The sequence below is a fragment of the Anas acuta genome, chromosome 1 (assembly GCF_963932015.1).
Source record: "Anas acuta chromosome 1, bAnaAcu1.1, whole genome shotgun sequence".
NCBI lineage: Eukaryota > Metazoa > Chordata > Aves > Anseriformes > Anatidae > Anas > Anas acuta.
Window position 1 is genome coordinate 63,589,402 of NC_088979.1, and position 22,783 is coordinate 63,612,184.

General features: G+C 38.0%; 1 long non-coding RNA gene across 1 annotated transcript in view; it reads left to right on the plus strand.

Moving 5' to 3' along the window:
• Nucleotides 1-460: 460 nt before the first annotated feature.
• LOC137850144 (uncharacterized) overlaps nt 461-22,783 on the plus strand; it is a 54,857-nt gene continuing 32,534 nt past the window's right edge. Inside the window, exon 1 of the long non-coding RNA XR_011092298.1 lies at nt 461-576. This is a non-coding gene — a long non-coding RNA (uncharacterized lncRNA). The remainder of the gene's footprint in view (nt 577-22,783) is intronic.

Sequence of the window (22,783 nt, forward strand, 5' to 3'; positions counted from 1 at the left end):
GAAAGAATGGATTTACTTAAACAAAATTGACAACACAGCTGCCAATGTTTATAAAAGGCATAGGTCAAGAAATGAAAGAAAAGAACATGCTTACTCTATTCAATTTAATCCAAGGGATTTCATTCTCTCCTCTGCTGGCTGTTTTTCTGTAGACATTCCAAAGGCTACCTGGTCAGAGATTTTGTCTTTCTGCATATTTTGTGTCTCAGGTTGCATCCACTACAGAGAAAAGTATTTCCTGATAGGACATATTTGCTTTCATAGCTAATCTTCCTTTCAGATTCCACTGATTTAATCTTTCTCTTCAGAATGTTTTTTTTTTTTTTTTTCTTTCTCCCTTTTCCAAAAGATATAGTCTTGCTGCTCCCTTCCTAATTAAAATAAACAACGTTATAGTCACTCTGTGAAACCAGCTGTCATCTTCTTTGCTTGATTTTAATTAACCATTGGGTGACAGTGGTGTCAATGCTACTAATGAACAAACCAGAAATTTCAGACAACATTTGGAAGAACCTACCAGAGTTAGATAAGTAGTCAGAAGGCTGACAAATGCAAAAATGCAAACAAGAGTAGAAGGTAAATCATATTGATCAAAAATATTTCTTTTTGTCTTTTTTATTTTTTAGTTTTATTTTTTAATTTGCCATTGAAGCAGGGAGGAAAAAAGTATCTGTTTAAATATCAGGAAAATGTCTGTCAGAAAATTAGAAGAAACTGCATATATGACGTTTGAAAACAGACTGTAAGTCAGCGCTCTTTCTTCTTTTCATAGTTTCTGCAGCTTTGGTCATCCTTGTCACTAAAAGGTAAAATTATGGTCCAGAGGAAGTAATGAAGTGATTGTTGATGTAAAAGCTTTCTATGTTATATTAGAATGAGAACTAAGAAAAAATACAACATTTTAATTATTTTAATTTTTCTTAAAAAGGGAAATATTTTTATAGATATCTTTTATGTAAACCATTTTTTTTTCTGGCTATCTACTGTTATGACTAGTCTAGAAAAGAAACATATAAGGTGATATTAAACTGTCATCTAAAATTAATGGGAAGATACGGGTTGGATGTGGAAGCTGAAAAGATAAAAAAAATCAATTGAAAAAAGGAACATTTACAAACTAACACTTAAAACCAGAATGCATAATTCACTTCTCTAACCCCATGACAGATATCACTCAAGAAAAGTACTTTGCAGAAGGTTAAAAAGGATTAGACACAGATAGGTGAACAAGATGAATATCATTCAGTTACACTTGTTAAGATCAAATTGTAAGTAAACCAAGCCATATGCAGGCAAATAGCTCCCTGAAGTGAAGAAGAAACTTCCCCATAGTCGTATCATAGAGTAATAGTTCATTATAGGTGCCTTTCACCTTGACTTAAAGTCCCCATCCTTGGCTGCTGTCAGGCACAGAATATTCATCAGGAATACTTGATTGCTGAGGGCAGGTTGGAGGTGACCCGTTCAAATTGCTTTCACAGCCTTTTCCTTGAATGCACCTTTTTCATCTTTTACTCCTCCCACAGTTTCGATTTTATGTCCCTACTTTTGCTACTTTTGCTTTTTCTGTTTTCTATTTCTCCTCCTACAGTACTTCCCATTCAACCTGTTCCCACAGCATACTGTTTGACCTCTCTCAGCAGTTCTTGTCACTACATCCTACTCATGCTGTGTATTTCTCCTACTCTCAACACAGAACAGTTTTTTTTTTTTTTTTTTCCATGTTTCATGTACATGTTTGAACAAACTAATGACATGTCCAAGCAAACAGAGCTCATGAACACCCCGGACCAATGAACCACTAGTATTATTGCTCTCACCCTTGGACTTCTACTCTTAGAGAAGCTTAGCACATTATGACTCTCTTATTTTCAGTTCATGTGGATCAAACAGATCATCACATGGCACAATCCCCAATGGAAAAATCAGCTAAAACTGATTGCTACTCCAGTACCAGTTCCGTGGCATTTTATGAGTGACTCAGATGGTGGTATTTTTGTGGGCTGCCATGTATTTGCCCAATAATCTTTCAGAGGTGTGTAGACTTTTTTTTTTTTTTTTTTTTTTCTTTTTTCTGAACATCAGTTCCCTTAATATTAATTTCCTTTCCTTAAGTTTGAAAGAAAAATCATGTTCTTATTGTCATTTCCCACTCAAACTTGAAACCTATGAAGAAGAAGAAATAGTCATTTGTTGATTCCTTAATCTGTATCATGACTACCAACTTGCAGTGCACAGGAGACATGGATATTAGAGATGAGAAGCTTCTTACTGATGCACTATCAACCCTTTTTCACATGGTGTATGTGAGTACAGTGGCCCCGGATCTGAGCGAGGGACATACTCCAGCCATTACACCAAAAGAACCCTGAGGCTCTGCCATTGTTTACCTTCACCCCCAAGTGCAGTGGAGAACCTGGTACAGGTTCCCAGCTGCAGCTGTGCTGTGCTGGGAGCAAAGGGTGGGCGGGAGGGAGGGCATCACTGGCAGACTGGCTTTGCTGTCATCCTTCTGCACAGGAGAGCATAACAGGTCATAGTGAATCACTGCTTGCATATTGTCCCAAAATGATTTCTTTCACCTGCTGGTTCTCAGCACAAATAACAGGTATGGATATGGCTGACATAATGACAGGATTTTAAAAGACCGCCAGAAATGCAGAGTGAACTCCATAAGGAGACATAGAAGCCTTATTACAGACATTAACCAGTAATCATTCTTTTGGTGTGTTTGCCCATGGAATTTTTTGTTTGTTTGTTTTTATCAATTGAAAGTGTGTAGAAATAAATGAAAGATACAGCAAAATAAATTCCTTCTGACTTCAAAGGAGAAATGGTTCTCCATTGGAAATTCATGTGCAATTATTAGATAGTGTTGAAGTACAGTAGTACAGAGATGCATGGATAGCATTGTACACAACATGTTTCATGCTGTGCATGCCTGCTCACACTCTTAAACAAGAATCAGGCAGGCATGCTGCTACCTTACTGTTTTGTTTCAATGAACCAATTTACAAGAAGTGAGTTTCTTCATCTAAAAGGTCTGAGACCTCAAATTATCTGCATAGATGCGCTTTGTCCAGACTTGGCATGTTTTAGAGATTAAATTAAATCCAGAGAGTTTCCAGGCAGATAAAAGGTTACTTCCTTGCCAATAGAAGTTACAACCAGAGGGAAGGCAGCTGGACAAAAAAATAAGGAAGGAAAGCTAATAGACATATAGCTTAGCATGAATTCAAAAGATAAATTAAGGAATTGTTTTAAACCCAATTATTTCCCAAACATTTAAGAGTGACATTCACTGTTTTAACAACTTATTTGCCTGCCTCTCCTCTTCTCTTTTCTGAGTGTTTTTCAATTTCTGTTTCCTTTTCTTTATATGGTGCCTAGCTAATCCAGTGTGTGTAGAAGTGGAGGTGCTTCAGGCAAAGGCTCAACCTTAAAAGGAATTTCTACCTGCAGTCAGTGACTGCCTGAGAAAGATTTTTCTCCTGCCAATAACTGTTGTTCACCTATGACCCCTTTCTGGTAAGCTCATAGATGTCCCATTATTACTTAAAAAAAAAAAAGATGCTTTGAATAAGAATGTGTTCCATTAAGCAGGCAAGTCTAAGCGAGTGGCTAACACCAGTGCCCATGAAGTTCATCAGAGGAATGCTGATTGATTTTCTTTAAATAGACCAGATGAGGGATAGAGCATTAGGCTTGTCTAAACAATATGCAAGTCAGCATGGGGAGGAGAGCAAAAATGGATTCATTCCAACAGCACAATATAGCGCTGAGCATAGCCCAAGTGTAGGAATTCAGGCTCAGACTTTTAAAGGCAGATTTTCCATTGGTTAAAAGAGGAAATATTTCTATTCTTCATGAGGAATACTCATATTTTTAAAATCATGGCATTGGCAGCTGAGTATATTTTATGCTGCAGAGCTTCTTCTTTGTCAGTGCACCTGAGGGTCTTAAAGTATCTGCCAAATGTTGGTATGTAAAGGAGTATAAAAGGGAGCTGAATTGAACAAAAGTCAGTCTGGTCCCTGGAACTAGAGCCTTAATGTATTTTAGTGCTCAAAGACCAAGCACAATTTTCAGGAAGCCAGAAAGTGTCCTACACAGCAGATTTTCATTGCTTGACTCCTAAAGAAAGGCAGAGTCCAGACACCATGTGCCCCAGAAAGTCCTGTCCCACCCCTACTCCCCAAAGAAATTTTACATCAGGACAACATCTAGCAAAATGGAATTTCCTATTAAATGGGAAAAGATCCATAATTTGTCTCTGTACGTCAAAATGCTACACCCCATCAAAACAATCCTAACCACAGTTGACAAGATTCCCTGATCTGCTTGGGTCTCCAGCTGCCTGGCTGCAGAGCTACTGAGAAGCTCAGCATCTGGAAGCCTTTACCTGCCGTGATTTTCTTCCCAGGTTGTTGGGGCTTTGAAGTTGCCAGGCTTCCTGCTGAAGGGTGGGACCCCAGCTCTCAGGACGGTCTGGCAGAGAACCAGTCAGGAAACACTCAGTAAAAGTTCCTATCCACAGATGAGCAAAGCAAGACTTTCTTATTCTTATTTGACCTGCCCCAACAAGGCAGGAAAACTTGAGCAGGCTAGCCTGGGGGAAGAGCAGCAACTGCTCTGACCAGAATATATCTACTTAGGCCCCTGCTCAAGAATATCTGGTGAAAACAGTTGTGTTTTTAAGAACAACACTGGTTATCACATTTGGGTACAGGTAGCAGTAATAAATCGTAAAGAGATGTTTCTACTGACGCCTCTCCCTGGCACAGAGGAAGGTAAGAGCCTGGAGCTACATTCCCCTCTCTTTCATCAGCACCCAAATGCTGCTGCTGGCTGTGACTGCTGTCAATAGAGAAAGCCCAATCCAAGGCTGCACAGATAAATCACCTTCTTTTGCGTTAAATAATAGTGAGCCCCAGCTCTCTTTTTATCACAATAGTGAAACACATTCAGTTTATTCTGGAGCTTTTGGGGACCAGTTGGCTTACATATATTGTCAGTCAGTTATTCAGCTTCTGTCCTGTCCTTGGCATAACTCAGAGAACTAATATTTCATGGGAATGGGTAGGAACTATTGCTCTCCTTCAGCTTTCTGCCTGCTATATTACCATCTACTACATCTGGAATCGCATCAGTTGTAAACACAGGGGCAGATGCTCAACTGGTACAAATCGTTTCAGGTTTCTTCAGCTGCCTGGAGGCAAGACAATGTGTCTGCACATCAGCAAGCGCCCCTCTGTGAGTACCCAGAAGCACAGAGAGCAGGGGGTCCCCTTCCAGCCAAAGAGGAAGTCAGGAAGAGAGGCTCAGGCATGATAGCAGCCTCAGCACCTTTATTTACTGCACAGTCTGACAGCAGGGTGTTGGCAGAGGAGGTAGAGAAGCTGAAATTGGGGGTTTGCATCTGATAGACAGCCTCTTGCAGGACACCAGCGGTAGAAAGGGAGTGGAGCTGCATAACCAGCACCTCTGGGGAAGGCTTTGCTCTCTAAGTGCAGGGTGGGAGTGGATTCCTGCTGACATGCAGGCGTGCTGTGACAGTTTGCTCAGAGACAGGGTTTCAGTCTGGTGATGAGTTCTCCAGGCAGCTGTTCAATTCAGGCCAGAGATGTGCCTGTCTCTTCTCTCTCCATCTTTATTCTTGGCAGAGACTGAACACCCCATGGAAGTTTAAGGAATAAAAGGTATGGGCTCAGCGTGCACTTTAGACTTTCAAATGCACATTGATTTATTTCAAGTAAATCACTGTCCATGCCATGACAGAAGCTAATTTATAGTCTGTATCAGTAGATTACATGCACTATCATTTCTGTTTAAAGATGAGGCATAGATCAGAGCCAGGTGCTAAATGGAGGATGAAGGTTTAAATAAACCCCGATTTTCAGAAGTGAGGCCAAACCCTGTCTCTTCAGCAGGTTTACACAGTGCTTACCACTTTTGGACAGTGTGTTCTTGTTGCACAGATACTCCAAAACAGAACCACCTTGTCTATCTATCTAGTACAGCTCATGCAAATGAATTGCCTTTGGCACTGAGTATACTCTCTGCCATTTAGTCAGCTCATGATTCCAGGGGGTGCTTTGAAAAGACAAAGTAACATCTCTCTGATATATATCTTTTTGGTGTTTAGAAACCTCAAAGAATGAGTTGCAGAGAGAAGAAGAGATATTTGCTGAAAGGCGCTGTGCAAATCACTTAAATTAAATCCAAACCAGCATGAGTCAGATTTTGTCCTCTACCAGGACACAAGCATTTGCAGTGGGGGGAGTCCCAGAGTGGATTTCCTTGGGCACCATCATCACAGAAGGGGAGTGGTGTTGCACCGTCCCAGCACGGGGCAAGAGATGCCCCTCCACATGGGGCTTTGATGGAGGGGAGCCTCCACTTCTGCTCACCCCAGAGGAAGAGCTCACAAAGTAGATTTTTGGGTGTCTTCCACTTTGGAGTAGCTTGCCAACTGCCAGGGTGATCTGCCACATTTGGGAAAGTGTATTCAATTTCCTGTGGCTGGTGTGTAAGTCCTGAAGGTGGTAATTTGCTCAGTGTTTCTCATTCCAACAATTATAAAATGAAAAGTTCACAGCTGGAGGATCTTTTTCCATCTTTTACACCTGCCAAATTCACAATTCCATATTGCCCTTATCACAGTCAGTAGCATCAAAATTGAAAATAATACATAGTGTTCTGAAGGAGCAGAAAAAAACACTTTTAAATACCCACAGAAGAGGATAGAAATGATTATAAAGAATGAGCTTTTCCTACCTTTGGATTTTATCTCCTTTGAAATGTAATACTACAAGGACAGAGTTCAGTCTATAGTATTACATGATTTAGGAAATTCTCCACAGGCATTTTTTTGTTCTTTCTTTCTCTCCCTCCCCCCAACCAAAGTAAGTTATTTATTTATTTATGTGCGTATATGTGTGTACTTATTTATTTATTTTCACTGAGATTGCATCTTTTTTCCTGCGTTTTCATGCATGGGTTTATTATCTGTCACCAACTGCTCAAGAAAAACAACAACAACAATAAAACAGATTCCTTGATTCACGACTTCACAGGTACATGGAGAATAAATGTGCCTTCAAGTTCTTATGTCTTCACATGTAACTTATTTGTAGTTCTAAAAAACTTTCAGCCAGATCAACACTTTCACTGGTACTGCACTCATTATTACTGACCAAAGATCCAGCCCTACTTAACTAAATTATTTGTGATTTAGGATATTCAAGAGTGAATTAAAAACTGCAATCCCAATTTTGTTAGTTTTACAAATATTTGTATTTTTTTTTGTTTGCTTTGTTTTGCTTTCCTGAGAGTAGTGATTTTTACTTTAACATGAAAGGAATGAATTAAAACAGTATAAATCAAACTCCAAATGTCCATACATTATTTAAGGTTCTCAGCAAAACAAGTAACAACGTAGAAGACACTGGCAAAGTTGTTTTCATTGAGCTCTGAGATCTGTGGAAGATGCTGGAGAGGTTTTGGAAATTTGGAAAAAAAAAGATATTTTAGAGAAAAAAAACACACTACCCATCTGTCCACATAGTCACTCTTTAAAATTCAGTCAGCTCCTAGCTCACATAGATTTCATATACATGTAAGAATACACATTTCAAATAGATGTTCCTGAATTTCTGTCCTCTTTCACGGTATTCACAGGTTTCATGGGAAAGATTAAGGTCTACCAAGGTGTGTGCTAGTATTTTCACTTACCTGTCAGATTTGGAGGCTCTTTGAGCTTGGATATTTTAAAACTGAAGCATGGTTCCAAAAAGATATAAAATAATAACAAAAATAATAAAAGAATATTAAAGCAAAATTATCTCCCAAAGCCCTCAAAGTTTTCAGATGTAAGTCTGCTTCCATTTTCCAGATCTCCTTAGTTTCTCTGGTAAAACTTCTTTTGTACTGAAAAGGCCAGAATGGCAACTATATGCAAACTCTAGAGAAAGAAGCAATACTGTTAGAAAGTTACTTAATGGCATGCTTCTGCCTACTGTCATGATACCCGCAACTGACTCACCAAGCAGTGACTCATATTTCCTCCTGAGAAGTTGTATTTATGAGCTTCACTGTGGCTTTATCTCTTTGAAGCATGCCATGCAGTGCTGTTCCTCCAGCAGGGTTTCTTCAGAGTCTCAGTGAGAGAGAAATTTGAGAGCATCAGTAAAACTTCAATTCACGTTTTCCACATGGCATCTCCTCTTCATCCTATTAGAGATCCTAGGGGAATTTAAGGATTCTGTATTATAGTCCAGATTTTCCCAAAGTCTGGTAGTTCAAGGTCTAGAATTTGAACATCTCTGGCCTATATGACATCTATATTCCGAACATTACTACTATATGGAGCCCATTTGGAGCTATATAGTCTGCATGGTGCATATAAACTGAGCTGTGCAGACATAAAGTCCAGTACTTTTGGGAAACATTTTTCCAGCTGAACTATGTAGTCACCCTCCTCACAGGTAGTACTTTTAGACGGGCTAGGAGAGACTTGATGGACCTGTTGAGCATGGGCAGTATGTACACTGCATGTTATATGTTTTGAAAGTCTACACAGGGTAGTTAGATGGGGAGTTCCCAAGGGATTAGGTGATTACCCAAAGGGCTGGGTTGGCTGGTCATGAGTTCTGTGTGCAAGAACTTCTTGCTAAGCAAATGTTAGCTGCCCTTTTAGGAGTACAGGTTTCAGGGCCTTCCTCCCAGGCACCAAGTGATTGCAGATGGACTGCTGTGTAGTGTTGGAAACTGAAGGGAGAGGCATGAGTTTTAGTGGAATCCAAGTGGCAGAAGTGATGCGGTAACACAGTAAGCCTGGAGTACCCAGAAAAGAGGCCAGCTCTAGTGATGCTTTCATGGGACAACATAGGGTAAATCACACTGGCTACTGAAAGTTATAAAATTGGTAAGATAATTATCCAAAATGACAGTAAACATTACATATTTCATGGAAGAATCTTTTTTGTCATAAGCCCTGCCAAAACTGGCTGATCCCTGCCCACATGCTGAATAGATACCCTGGCAGAAATATCCTCAAAATATGCATAGTCTCTAATTAATATGGTTATAGGATTTAAATCCAAACCAATACATTCTGGAAAAAGTAACAATAAACTTGGCTTGACTTTAGAAAATCAGAAGATTTGCTTTTAAATACATTAAAAATGTGCAGCATTCAGGATGGTGTAAACAATAGCTGGATTTTTTGAGTTTGCTATATTAATTCAGATAAAATACCACAGGCACACGCTCATCCCCTTGGGGCTATCAGGGACAGTAATGACCAGTGTCCAAGGGCCAGACCCACCTCTATGGGAAAACAGGAAAACACAGCTTCAAGTAAAGCTGATGTATGAAGGAGCAAATGTAAAGATACTTAAAAACAATTTAACCACGTGCATTACTATGCAATAAACTCAAAGTGCATAGAAATGTTTATTGTTGGGTTGCTGCATGTGAATGAAATCTGAATTTGTCAGCTTATTTAATATAACCTTTTCTAACAAGTAAAAGGAAAAAAGCCCACCGTATGTGACTTTTTTATTTTATTTTATTTTATTTTATTTTATTTTATTTTATTTTATTTTATTTTATTTTATTTTATTTTATTTTATTTTATTTTATTTTATTTTTATTTTTAAATAATGCTATTTGAACTGATTCAATGGCTTGATTTATACCTGTACAAATTTTATCTAATCTGTGTGGTTTTCATGAGTGGTATGAACTGACTGTTGGAATCAGCATAAGATATAGGCAATAAATTAGATTACCACAGATATAAAGAAGAAAATCTGAGGCAATAAATAATTTAGTGGTGCCATTCATTGTGCTAGATACTCTTTTAGGCTTCTTCTTTGTGAAAAGGTATCTAAATTGTTTTTATTTGATCAGATAAAAAAATAAATAAATCAGATGAAGCAGAAAAGACCTAGGGCAGCACCTCAGTATTGTATTTGAGCTTCTTTCCTAGTGGATTTGCTGAAATTCAAGCTACTCGACTTCAGGTTATGCTATGTTTTCCTTCTTACACATACCATACACAATTTTTCTTTCTCCAGAGGACAACTGAGTTGTCAGCAGAGGCTATGACTTCTGCTTGCACCACAATATTTTAGCAGAGGTTAAAACAACTTGAATAAAACAAAAGATCTGGAAGCAGTTTTATATAAGGACAAAAAAATCTCTGTAGCTTTTCTTTCTGAAGTTTACATATTTCTGCCCACAAAAAGTATTTTAGGGAGTGTACTGACAGAATCTGCAACCTTTTTGCTATTTATTATGGTCTCTGTGGCAAGCCAGCCCAGCCCGGCAGACTTAGCTGTGGAAAGAGCATGCTACAGCAACTTCCTAAAGACAGTCCAGAATAGTATAAAAATATATGAACCACAATTAGGTCAAAACTTACTGTGCTTGCTTTGAGCCTCGCTACACATTGATCACCATCCTGCATTTTCCTGTGGATATAGCAGATCCTTGCTAAGAAAGGACAGGAGAAGGTGAAGAAGGTTTCTGATCATTAAAGGAGCAGCCTTCCATTTAGAAGAGAAGAACTGAAATAGCTTTATGGTAAAACTCAATATTTAGCTGACTGTATTTTTATGGCAAGAGTAATCCTGGAGCCTATTACTCAAGCTTGTGATTAAGGTTTCTAGTGTTGACTTTGTTGGTACCTATAAATGAGGCTTGGTTAAGTAAGCTTGTCCCACATACTACTAGTGATTTTAACAAATACAGTATTTTAGTTTTCTTTACCATCTTCAGGGCACAGAAAGAAACATTTTTTTCTTTTTCTTTTTCTTTTTCTTTTTCTTTTTCTTTTTCTTTTTCTTTTTCTTTTTCTTTTTCTTTTTCTTTTTCTTTTTCTTTTTCTTTTTCTTTTTCTTTTTCTTTTCCTTTTCCTTTTCCTTTTCCTTTTCCTTTTCCTTTTCCTTTTTCTTCTTCTTCTTCTTCTTCTTCTTCTTCTTCTTCTTCTTCTTCTTCTTCTTCTTCTTCTTCTTCTTCTTCTTCTTCTTCTTCTTCTTCAAGCAAGTAAACAAACAAACAAAGACAAAACAAACAAACAAACAAACAAACAAAACACGTACCAACCTCCAGATATATAACTTAGCTTTAGGGAAGAACAAGGGGAATATGGCGTTGAACATTCTTTGGAGGATTGAAACCAGTCACATCTAGCCAAGGGATATTGCAGGGACATCTGCTCTTAGTGATAGTAAGAACTCTTTTGCGGCCAGTGGTGTGTCTTGTTAACGCATTCAGAATTAAACCAATTGTGCAATTGGATATAGGAAGGATTCCAGACTCCACACACACACACATATACTTCTTTTTTATTCTTTTTTATTATTATTTTTTAACCTTCTGTGATGCCGTGCATGGTCCACTTCCCAGGATCAACCGTCCATTTTTACTCAAAAAAATATTCAAAAAATTCCTGTTTTAAGTCTTCTCTTCTTGCAAGATGTTTTTATTTATTTATTTTATTTATTTATTTTTGAGAGATTACAGTCATTGTGCTAAAGGGTTGAAGAATGTTACAAATGTGTCAGGAGAAGGCTTGGTGATCATGTTAGTCCAGGTGGTCCTTTACTATGATACAGCATGGCAAATTTCACAGAGTTAGGACTGTCATTAGTAGCCAGTTTAAGAATCACCCAGAAGAAATTAAAAGGTCATGAACTTTAAAGCATTCCCACTTTTGGATGTTGCTCCTGAATGAACAGGGTTTCAGATACTATATTTAACCAGATACTCATCTTTGTTTAAGATACAGACTTTACTATGATCAGCTATGGCTTACCATCTTGACTGATCATCTGAAATCTGTAGTTTGAATTATGCTATAATTCAAAAGCCAGAACTAAAAAAATGTTGGTCTACCATTTTCTCAGTAAGGTTATCACATCAATGCTTCATAGTCTGGACTAGCATCCTGCTCATTCTTGGAAGGACTGTAACATATTTGTTTAGACTAACAATATAAGGTCGGTGAGATTACTCACCTATTCAAGCTAGACACATAGCTGGATTCAGGCTTCCTGTGTTAAAGAATTTGAGATTTGCTTACCTGACAGACAGCCAACTTCATTTTCATTGAGATATTTAGGCTGTTGGTCTCCTGGCTGAAAAAAAAAATAACAGGGAACTGGTTTCATGACAATACTTATGAAAATCCTGACTCTGAACTCACTTTCAGCTTTAGTCCAAAAAAAAACCAGGGTTTTGGTCCTTAAAACCACATTGAGAAGTGGATCTTTATTTGTATTCAGAGGAGTCTGAAAAGTCACAAAATATTAGCAGAGAATATTTGCATCTAAATGATTTGAAGTTCAGAATGGGGCTTAGGAAGTGTAGTCTTTTTTTGTTTCTAATGACTGCATTTTATATATTTCATACAGACATTGTAGATATATAAATATACTTATATGTACACACATATCCATGATCCACCTATTTCATGTAACAGGCTTTATAATTATTGCAAATAGACTTAAAGAAATAGTTATGTAAACTATGGTTCAAAATTGCCTGAAATAGTGAACTCTTGAGTCAAACAACATGTTCATCTTCATTAATCAAAAAACATTTAGTATAATATAGACTAATGTTAGCCAATCAGACTGCACATGTAAATACTGATTCACCAGGCTTGCTGAAAATAGCAGTCGTCATTGATGAACCCATCCAATAAACATACGTACATTTTATTCCTGACTAATTTTGTGATGAACAATAGTTCTCCACCTGCTCCTCCCCCTAAAGCACTAATTCCATTTCTCCACTTTAAAGAGAACTCCTACACACACACAAATATATGGTTCTAATGGAGAGATTTCGGTGCCTTCTGATTAAAATGCTCAGCACCCAGTTCCCCAGTGTTCTGTGTAGACTGCTCTGCATGTATTAAAACAGCTCTGCACTGATAACCACTACAGGATGTGGCCCAGAGAACATGTAAAACATATAGGGATTTGCTTGTAAAAAGACCAGAAAAGGATAGGGAGAAGGTTATTTTATACCAGCTCTAGAGAGCATGTGCTGGATTAAGATAGCCAGAGATGCAAAGAGGCCAACAGTTATGCATCTTTTCCATGTCCATCATCCCTGTCTGAGGTATAGAAAGACATTAATGCAGCTCACTGGTGTTTCTGCACCTGCTGGGAATTTGTCCATACAGGTGTAATCCCAGGGGTCTTGTTAAAGCAGCTTTAAATTTGCTTTTGAGAGAGGCTCAGAATCTGTGCCTCTGACCCTTGGCTTTAAGGAGCATAAAATTTATTATCCCTTGGCTGGGTTTTGGCCAGTGTTTGTCTTATGGATTAATAAATTTTAGTATTTACCTCCTAAAGTAAATGTTTAAAGAATATTTTATTTTCTTGAATGTGGCAAATAAATATGCACAGCAAGAAAAACTCCACATGACCCTTTTCTTCAATTTGTGTAGCAAAATAAATCTATATGAGAACTTCAGCTTTAATATATACTCATAAAATCTTTCATTTATTTTTTATATAATTATTTTCAGAATTATGTTGCCATGGCAACTTCTACACACAGTGAGATAAATCCTTATATATACAGTAGTCACGACTCCAAGCACTATCACATGCAGATAAGTATGCATGGACATTTCAGGGTTTGCCAAGTTTTTCTAAAGTAGTTATTGACATTAAAATAGCTTCCTTCTGCTAAATTAGAGTGAAGAAGTTGTTTCTAGCCTAATTTCCTTAAGAAACAAGACTTGGGCATCTTCACTGTCCATCTGGCTGCTTGTTCCATCCTAATATCTTTCAAATCTGCTGGCATAATTTCAATTAACTTTCACTAAAATGCTTCAGATAGTTCAATCTGAGACACTTCATGGAAAGTGATTGTATGACGAAGTGAGAGCCCTAAAATAATGAGACACAGAGGGAAATGTTCCACCACGATCTTGAAAGTGATGAGCTCTTATTGGCCTGTTCAAACATCATAAAACTGGTCATAGCATGCATTAATTCTTCTACAGTTAAGGGAAAAATGAAGTAGAAGAGGTGGAGATGTGCATGGATGGAGGGATGATGACTTTTGGTGGAAATTGGAGATGTTGCAGGCAGGACATGAAAATTCTTGTTGCAGTAATGGAAGTAAGGGCTTGCAGGACCTAAGTGGATATGATACAAATGTTTCAATGATTCTAGTGTTCAAGATCAAAGGCTTCCAACTTCTGCAGCCTAGAGCAAGCTCCAGTTTGAGGATGTAGTGTTTTGCAAAAAGAGAGCCACTCCAGGCTGTTTGACTCCTTCAGCTTGGCTGTTTGGAGCAGAGACTTCCAAGTCTAGGGAATTACACTACATGTGCAGCTGTCCATTCTGACAGTGGACATTCCAACCTGGTTCTTTGGTTCCCATGATGCAAGGCAGACTCTGTCCTGGGACATACTGGGACAACCTGGGATGAAACAGATTTTGACCTATAGACTGAAAGTGACCAGGATTTATCTAGTAAGTTTCACAGCTCCTCACCATTCCAGAGAGGTAGCAAAAGCTGCCAGAATCCCACAGGGTTCCTCAACAGCTCTCAGATTATAGGGATCATGCTTTGTATTTGGTATCACTTGAAAGCATAATATCATATCAGATGTGAGAATGTTTGACAATTTCTGCTGACCAAGAAATATAGTGTAGGCATACATGAATAACATAGGTTGCTCCAAAGTGGCAGAGTGGAGAGAAAGAGATATATTTTTTTAATGTTTAATGCTCACCAATTCCAATCACAACATTCCAAAATAAATGAAATATAAGGTCAGTATTGTGTACCATAGTGCTCACAAGTATTCTGTGCTTTCCATATATATATACTTAACCAACTTAATTACTGAAGGTTTTATCTGTCTTTTGCCAATGACATGGATTCAGCATCTTTAAAAGTCATTCCAGATGTAGGTGCCTGAATATAAAAGGCAAACTTTTTGTTTTAACTTAATTATCATCAGTACAGAACAGGTCAGAACCTTAGAGTAAATCAGAGAACTGGAAAATAACTGCAGAGTAATGTTTTTCTTTTTGGACAGAAGCTTTAGTAGGATTCTTTTTTTTGAATTAGCTAAGAAACAAGAAGCCATTCATTTTACCCTGAATCTAAGTAAAGCTATCAGTTCATAATGCTTACAAAGAGATTACAAAGAGATAAAATACTAATAAGAAGAATAAAGTATTTTAATACTTCCAGGAAATTGTTCTCAGAAACTCTTGTTCAGATTGTATGGAAAGTAATTTGTACTGTCAGAAGACAGGGTAAAAGGTAAGCTCTGCCTTAATAGCTGAATTCAGTGTGCATTTTTTTTTCTGTAGGTATAGATTTGACCAAGAAAGGTAAAAGAGTGATAGAGAAAGAAGCCCAAAATCACACACCAAATGGTAATGGAGGAAACCAGGTTTTGTGTTTTATTATTTTATTTTATTTTATTTTATTTTATTATTTTATTTTATTTTATTTTATTTTATTTTATTTTATTTTATTTTATTTTATTTTATTTTATTTTATTTTATTTTATTTTATTTTATTTTATTTTATTTTTGTTTCCATCTTAACCTACCCTCTTTACTCTTTAAATTCTGTCTTACCCCGCATTCATGTTTCAGCTCTCTCTTCATCTCTAAAAGAATCTTGGCAGTCAAGGATGAGACATTCACACACTGCGTGATTTTTTTTTTCAATGAAATTAAACTCCAGAAATTCTCAAAATTAAAATGGAGTTAAATAAAACATTTTCCAAGAGTACAAACTAATCAAAACAGACAAACAACAAAGTGAGAGGTTTGCAGGCAATGCAGAAATAGCCAATGAAACCAACCAGTCAAAGCTGCCAAGAAGCCAGATGCTGTGAGAGGAAGAGCATTTTTTTCATAGCTTTCAGTAAATGCCATGTGATTTCCAGCTGAGAAAAGAAAGAAGACACTCTGACAATATTTCCTTGTTAAAATTGGTGACATCATAAGTGTTCAGCTTCCCAATAATTTTATTTAAAGTTGAATGGTAATGTAAGAACAATTAAAAATTCTTCTGATGCCTGGACTTGATTTTGGTGGCCTCATCCTCATTCATTTATGTTACAAAACACCATAAATATGATCATAATTCCTTATTTAGGTCCTCTTTGATCAAGAGAGAGTGAGGACTGAAATAGAAAGGATTTTGGACAGTAAGCTATAGGTAGTCAAGCAAGCTTTCCCCTGCAGTTCTTTCACAGCTTGTTGGCACTATGCCTGGCTTCAGCTATTATTGATAATAGTTCGTTTTCGTAAGTGTCGTTTTCACTTACAGCTTTGTCCAAAATAAAACAATGTACATAATCAGTAGGTGGAAAGCATCTTATCTGTGAATATTTCGATTCCTCTCTATATACAACGTGAATGGGCAAATAAAATTATATTTTGGCTTGAGATTTGTGCAAAATATTTGCAACAATATACAAGAGTATACAAGGTGATTTTTTAAAAAAATATTTTTCATTTTTAAAAAAAATAGCTTTAATTATAATCATGGTGTCTTTGGTTTCACGTATCTGTATTTCTTGTGCCACTGAGGATGCCACAGAACTTAATGGAAGCAAACAACAAAGGAAGAAAAGAGGAAAGAAGCTGGAACTACTTGCCTATTCTAACAAACATGACACCTCATTATATTTATTTGCCACATAATGGGATTGCCTCCTTAGGAACATTTCTGAGGCGTATCCTTGGGATTCTGAGACAGAGAACACCACTTTGATAGAAATACAGTCTGCAGAAAATGAGCACAGCTTCAGGAAACGGAAATATTCTTCTAGATCAGTGATCTTTTTGAAAGTGCAAAAAAACCCACCACAAACAGTAAATGTTGGCATATTTCTTGAAATCTTTCAGTTAAGACTTTCTTTCTTTCTTTCTTTCTTTCTTTCTTTCTTTCTTTCTTTCTTTCTTTCTTTCTTTCTTTCTTTCTTTCTTTCTTTCTTTCTTTCTTTCTTTCTTTTTCTTTCTTTCTCTCTCTCTCTCTCTCTCTCTTTCTCTCTCTCTCTCTTTCTCTCTCTCTCTTTTTCTCTCTCTCTCTCTCTTTCTCTCTCTCTCTCTCTCTTTTTCTCTCTCTCTCTCTCTTTCTTTCTCTCTCTTTTTCCTCCTTCCTTCCTTCCTTCCTTCCTTCCTTCCTTCCTTCCTTCCTTCCTTCCTTCCTTCCTTCCTTCCTTCCTTCCTTCCTTCCTTCCTTCCTTCCTTCCTTCCTTCCTTCCTTCCTTCCTTCCTTCCTTCCTTCCTTCCTTCCTTCTCCAACCTCCAGCACGAGTGTTGGTATAATGAGGGTCACTTTTACAGCTAGTAGGCTTTTAGGAATTAGTCACCGAACAAACCACTTGTAACTCTCAATTAAGTTCACAGCCCCTGTATTCTGATGAGAAAAATCCTATTACAGAAATGGAAAATGATGAAAGAAGAAGGGAGCATACCACTGAACCAGAGACAGTAAAGCAAAATGATAAGGAAATATATTCTGTCTAATCTTAGTGGAGCTGGGCATACACCATCACAATTAAATATGAAATGTTACTGGTAGCTAAGGAAAAGGCGGTGTGGAAAAAAAAAAAAGAAAAGGAAAAGTATGCTGCAAAAGAACAACATAAACATCTTACATACATATTCAAAGGAAGAAAAGAATATTCCACTTCGAGGGCATTTCTCTTTTGGGGAAGCTTTCAGTTGAAAGAATCAGAGTTTTGTTCTACTATTTGGCTTTCTTAATGTGAACTGCAGCAAAGGAGTGCATCTTTTTTTAAAGAAAACCATCTTCCTTCAAAGATTATGAATGTGGAGATAACAATAAATTGTTGCCTATTCTATGTGAAAGGAGGGCAGAAAGTTGTGGAAATCAGTTAATTCATAGCAAATTAAATTTTACTTAGTGATAGAAAACAGAAAGACATATCCCTTCAACCCAGCTTCATTGTCATGGAAAAAACAAGTGTAGGAAAATTGGTTTGGTTTTCTTTTTTGCCTTTCCACCACTACACCATTTCCAGTACCTGAACTTTCACTTCTTTTTCCAAGAGAAACCCAAAGGCAACATATCCTAGATTGATTATGTTGGCACACTGATGCAAAATGGTAATCTCATTTGTTATTTTGTGTCAGTTAAATCAACAGACCAGCTGATCTGTCTGGTCACAAATTTGCAAAGAGCTCCCTGAAGAGCATAAGGTCACAATTGTATTTTCTGCTTTTTTATCTACTTGTTGCTGTAGCTCTGTTCAATTCCCGTGGGAACAGACACAGAAACCAAGCTACTCAAGCTGTTCTTCATCTACACAGACACCTCTGCAGAGACAAGAGGATGTAATGAGCTGTCTTTCACTATGAATCTCAGTTTATTTCTGAAAGTATATGTTGCCAAAGTACCCACCATCTTTCACAAGAATGACATAATGCCTCAGTAGCAAAGACTTCCTTAAAGAAGACAGCACTCACATTCATATACCAAAACACTATCTCAATAACTTTCAGAAACAATCCTTCCAGAAGCAGCACTAGCAGCACAGCGTGCGCCCTTGCATAGTAACAGGCTATGTTCTGTGATTTCGTCTTTCCACCAGAACAAAGCATTTGTCTCATCATTCATTGATGTCATTGTGAGATACTGGTAAACCATTTTAACCTTTGGACCTTGTTGCAACTAAAGGACCAGCTACTAGAGTCTTAGGCTGAAAAGACAGATTTTCAAAGAGGTACGTGTCATAGAGTGATCTGGTTGGAGAATTCATTGTCTTAGGGTGTTCTAGAATGGAGAAGGCACTTACATTGAGTTGTGCCACTAAGGATGCACCACATTTCTTTGCTGCTCACCTCAGTTCTTCCCTCAATGGATTTCTATCATGGGGATTGCTAGGCAACCATGGACCTGCCTGAGTGCCACCACATAGAGCACTAACTGCTGTGGGGCATGAAGAGGGGTTCGGCTCACTGTTGAACAAACTCATATGTCTAGAAGAAACTTATTGGTTTACCTAGTGAAATCCCTTCGCTGCAAGGCACATCAGTGATACTTATCTCTTATAGAACCTCAAGCTTCCCCAAACAACTTAGTTAATTTTGTTCTCATTCCTAGAAAAGGTTTTTTATGACATTATTTCAACCTTCCTGCTGTTTACATCTGTTGCTTTTTTTCTGGTCTGCTATGATCTTGGAGCACAGGTTCTTCACTTTGCCCTTTTACTAACCCTTTTCGATCTTTGAAAATTGTTATCACATTCTCCCTTAGGCTCCTCTTTGTAAGCAAAAATGCCTCAAGTTCAGCTTTTTGTTGTAAGTTATGAATCATTCCCATTTGGCTTGACAAAACTGAAAAAGAATGTTTGATGCAGCAACTCTAAGAAATTTAATTTCAAACAAAGGACCATTTCAGCATTTTTGAAGTAATTTTTTTTTCTTTTTTCTTGTTAAAGTAATGAGTAATTTATGATTTCATATCCAGATATGGGTTGAAAACAAATATACGAATGTCTCCATTTCACATTGATATTAAATTCTAGCACAACTCCAGCATCCAGTTGACACTAGACACTGATTTGCCTCCCTGAGGCTGGAGGTCAGAGGATAATACACATGTACATACAGGTTATGAGGCTAAAAGTGAAAGATGGAACTGATATGACTGAAATGCAAAACATCGGTTCCATTGTTTGGTACTTTAATAGGCAGGTTATTATAGACTAAATGCAAAATCTGTTTTAGAGAGGTATTCTCAAAGGATGAATCATGTATACTCACACCTTCGTTACATTTAGATTGGCAGCACAATATGAAGTCCTTGTCTTGTAGCCCTCTGGGGTTCAGATTGCTTTTGTACCTGGGTCAGGACCTTCACCTGCTTCAGCTGTTCATTTCAATGACTGTGCTCCTAAGTGTGAGCTCTGGATCTTCTGACCCTAATGTTCTGATTTCTTGTTTGGAGTATAAATCTGTATTGCTGCTGACAGGGCCCCTTCTGCTTCTATAGATTTGAAATGTGAGCCTACCCATCTTGCCATCTTCTTAACATTTAACACCAACAGCAGGGGAAGAAATGTTGCAAACTTTCTGCCTGCCTTCCAAACCAATGTCAGGAAGCTGAGCTGGCCAGAAATTAATCATTTGCTGATGTTGTTATGTTAGTCTTTAGGTCTGCAACATATAACTCATGTTCACACAGAAGTGACGGGATATATGACTGGAAATGGGATAGGGCAGAAACAGCTTTTATGGTGGAAGCCAAGAGTTTGACTTTGTTAAATAGGCGGATCTCATAAAATAATCTAATAGCTTTACAATTTATCCTCTCGCATTGTTGCTCCTGGTCACGTCTGTTCCTTTGCATAACCATTCCCATATACTAATACAGGAGAAAGCCATCTCAAATTAAATTATTTATCTTAAATGTGGCAGCAGAGTGCTGGGGAGTAATGGAACAGTACAAAAAAGGGGTGTGGTGGTGGCACAAGAGTCCACTTTCCTTCTGTGAGTTTTCAGTTGTAGAGCAAGAATGAAGACAAACCCAGCACTACAATATCCTACTTCGGGGACAGTAATATCAAGATAAGAGCTTGCTTAAGTCCCCTATATGCAATATACTCAGGCTAGTGTAGGGATGATCATTTTGAAATACACGCATACTCTGCTGTTATGTGCTGGTGTGGGATTTTGTTTTGTTTTGTTTCTGAAATTTCTCCACTTCTCTCCTTTCCATTTATAAACAATACCTCCCATTCCTTCTTTTCTTACATACTCCTAGGCAACATTTATTTCTCAGCCTCTTCAGTACTCATGTTCCATCTCATACGATATCAAATGTCTGTTCTCATAATAATAGAAATCTCTGTAGAATTCTAAATTTAATAGCAGCAGGTAGATGAAAATTAGCAGCAATGTGCTTAAACGGGCATGTGCAAAAGAGGATGTGACTTAACAATGACTGCTATAAAGAGTGGCTAAGAATTCCTTCAGCAGTTACTGTAGATGCTTATAATTTCATTTACATGCAAACAAAGCAGTAGTTTTGTGATTCATCTGAACAAATACAGACTTCTACATCAGAGCTGGTCACTGTCACTAAAGACCTCCTTTATAGTTAATGCAGAGAAATTACCCTTACCAGAGAGCAATTGATAACATCTTTAATTGGTTGTATAAAATGTAGGTCATCTGTACTGCATCCTTAACTTATATTGCCTATAAAGGGAACTCACAGCTACTAGCATAGATATAGTGGTATTTTACTGTGGTGGTAGAGAGGCAGAGGGAGACAGGTCAAGATTATTTAGGAGAGGAAATGCCTGTCATTAGTTCAACCAGTATTTCTGGAAAAATTACACCAGCTTGTGGGCATGTGAGACCTTTCAAGTATGAAATTAAAGAAGTAGTTTTTAAAGGAAAATATAAGTTGAAAATGATTTATCATTAAATTTTGTTGGTAGAAAAGATGCAAAATTACCACTCCTTTACCCAGTCCTCACTCTGCTATTAGGTTACAATGTGTAGGTAGCAATGATGAAAGCACCAGGTGATCCTATGGGACAGCAGCTGTAGACCAGGGACAGGCTTGGCGCTAGCATCAGAAAAGCGAAAACAGTGTAAGGAGATCTCAAAAGTCAATGATTATTGTCTACATCATCATGAATGACTGCCAATTTAAATGATGTCTTCATGAAGTGATTTGATTATCTGTTCTTCCTCTTTCCTGGTAGTTAGAGACATGTTTTATTTCAGTAGGTCTTTTTCTGGGTCCCTGGGTAGACATGCCCTGTATATTAGGTAGGATCATAGAATCATAGAATATCCCGTGTTGGAAGGAACCCACAAAGATCATCAAGTCCAACTCCTGGCACCGCCCAGGTCTACCCAAAAGTTTAGACCATGTGACTAAGTGCATAGTCCACCAACTTTTTAAATTCAGACAGGCTTGATGCAGTGACTACTTCACTGTGGATATTAGATAAAACCTAGAAATAGCTCTGGGGAAAAAAAATAAAAAAAAAATAAAAAAGAGGGGTTAGTTCTTTGCCATTGGTGCATTTTATCCAGTAGGTTATGAGGTTTTCTTGCCCAACCCCAGCCTGCTGGCTCTTGGGGGCTTGGAGAGAGTCCTGATGTGGTGCCAGTGTTGTGCAGCAATAGACAACACTGGAGTGATACCAGTGCTGTTCTAGCTACAACTGCAGAGAACAGCACTGCATGGGCTGCTGCAGGGAAAGTTAACTCCATCCCAGTGAGATCCAACACAACTACCTGCAATTCCTTGTGTCTCTTCCCTACTTCTCACCTCTGACCAGTATGGAGATGTGAACTGGTGCCTCATAATGGGCTCTGCAGTCCATACCTCCTCTTTCCTCAGGCTGGAAATATCTGCTCATGACTTCTTGGGAAGAGGAACCAAAGAATGAATGAACTCTGGAAGACATAGGGACAATCTCTGTGACAGCCCTGTATGGTGTTGAGTGACAGGGTTCAGCTTAGAAAGCTAAGCATCCTGCTGCGTGGACACAAGGAGATGCCTTCATCATTTACTGACATGAAATCACAGGGCTCTGTGATGGTGTGCCTACTGGGAGCTGAGGCAAGCATTGAAGGTGCTCTGTGGAGCTGCAGCTGAGCACCCAGAAGCTGCTCCAGTCTGTGGCTTGGAGAGGTGAGGTCTGTTTGCCTGAGGAGGATCTGTCAAAAATGCCTCCACACTCCCTAGATGCTTGTTAATCAGCAGAACTTCCCAGCCATCAAAA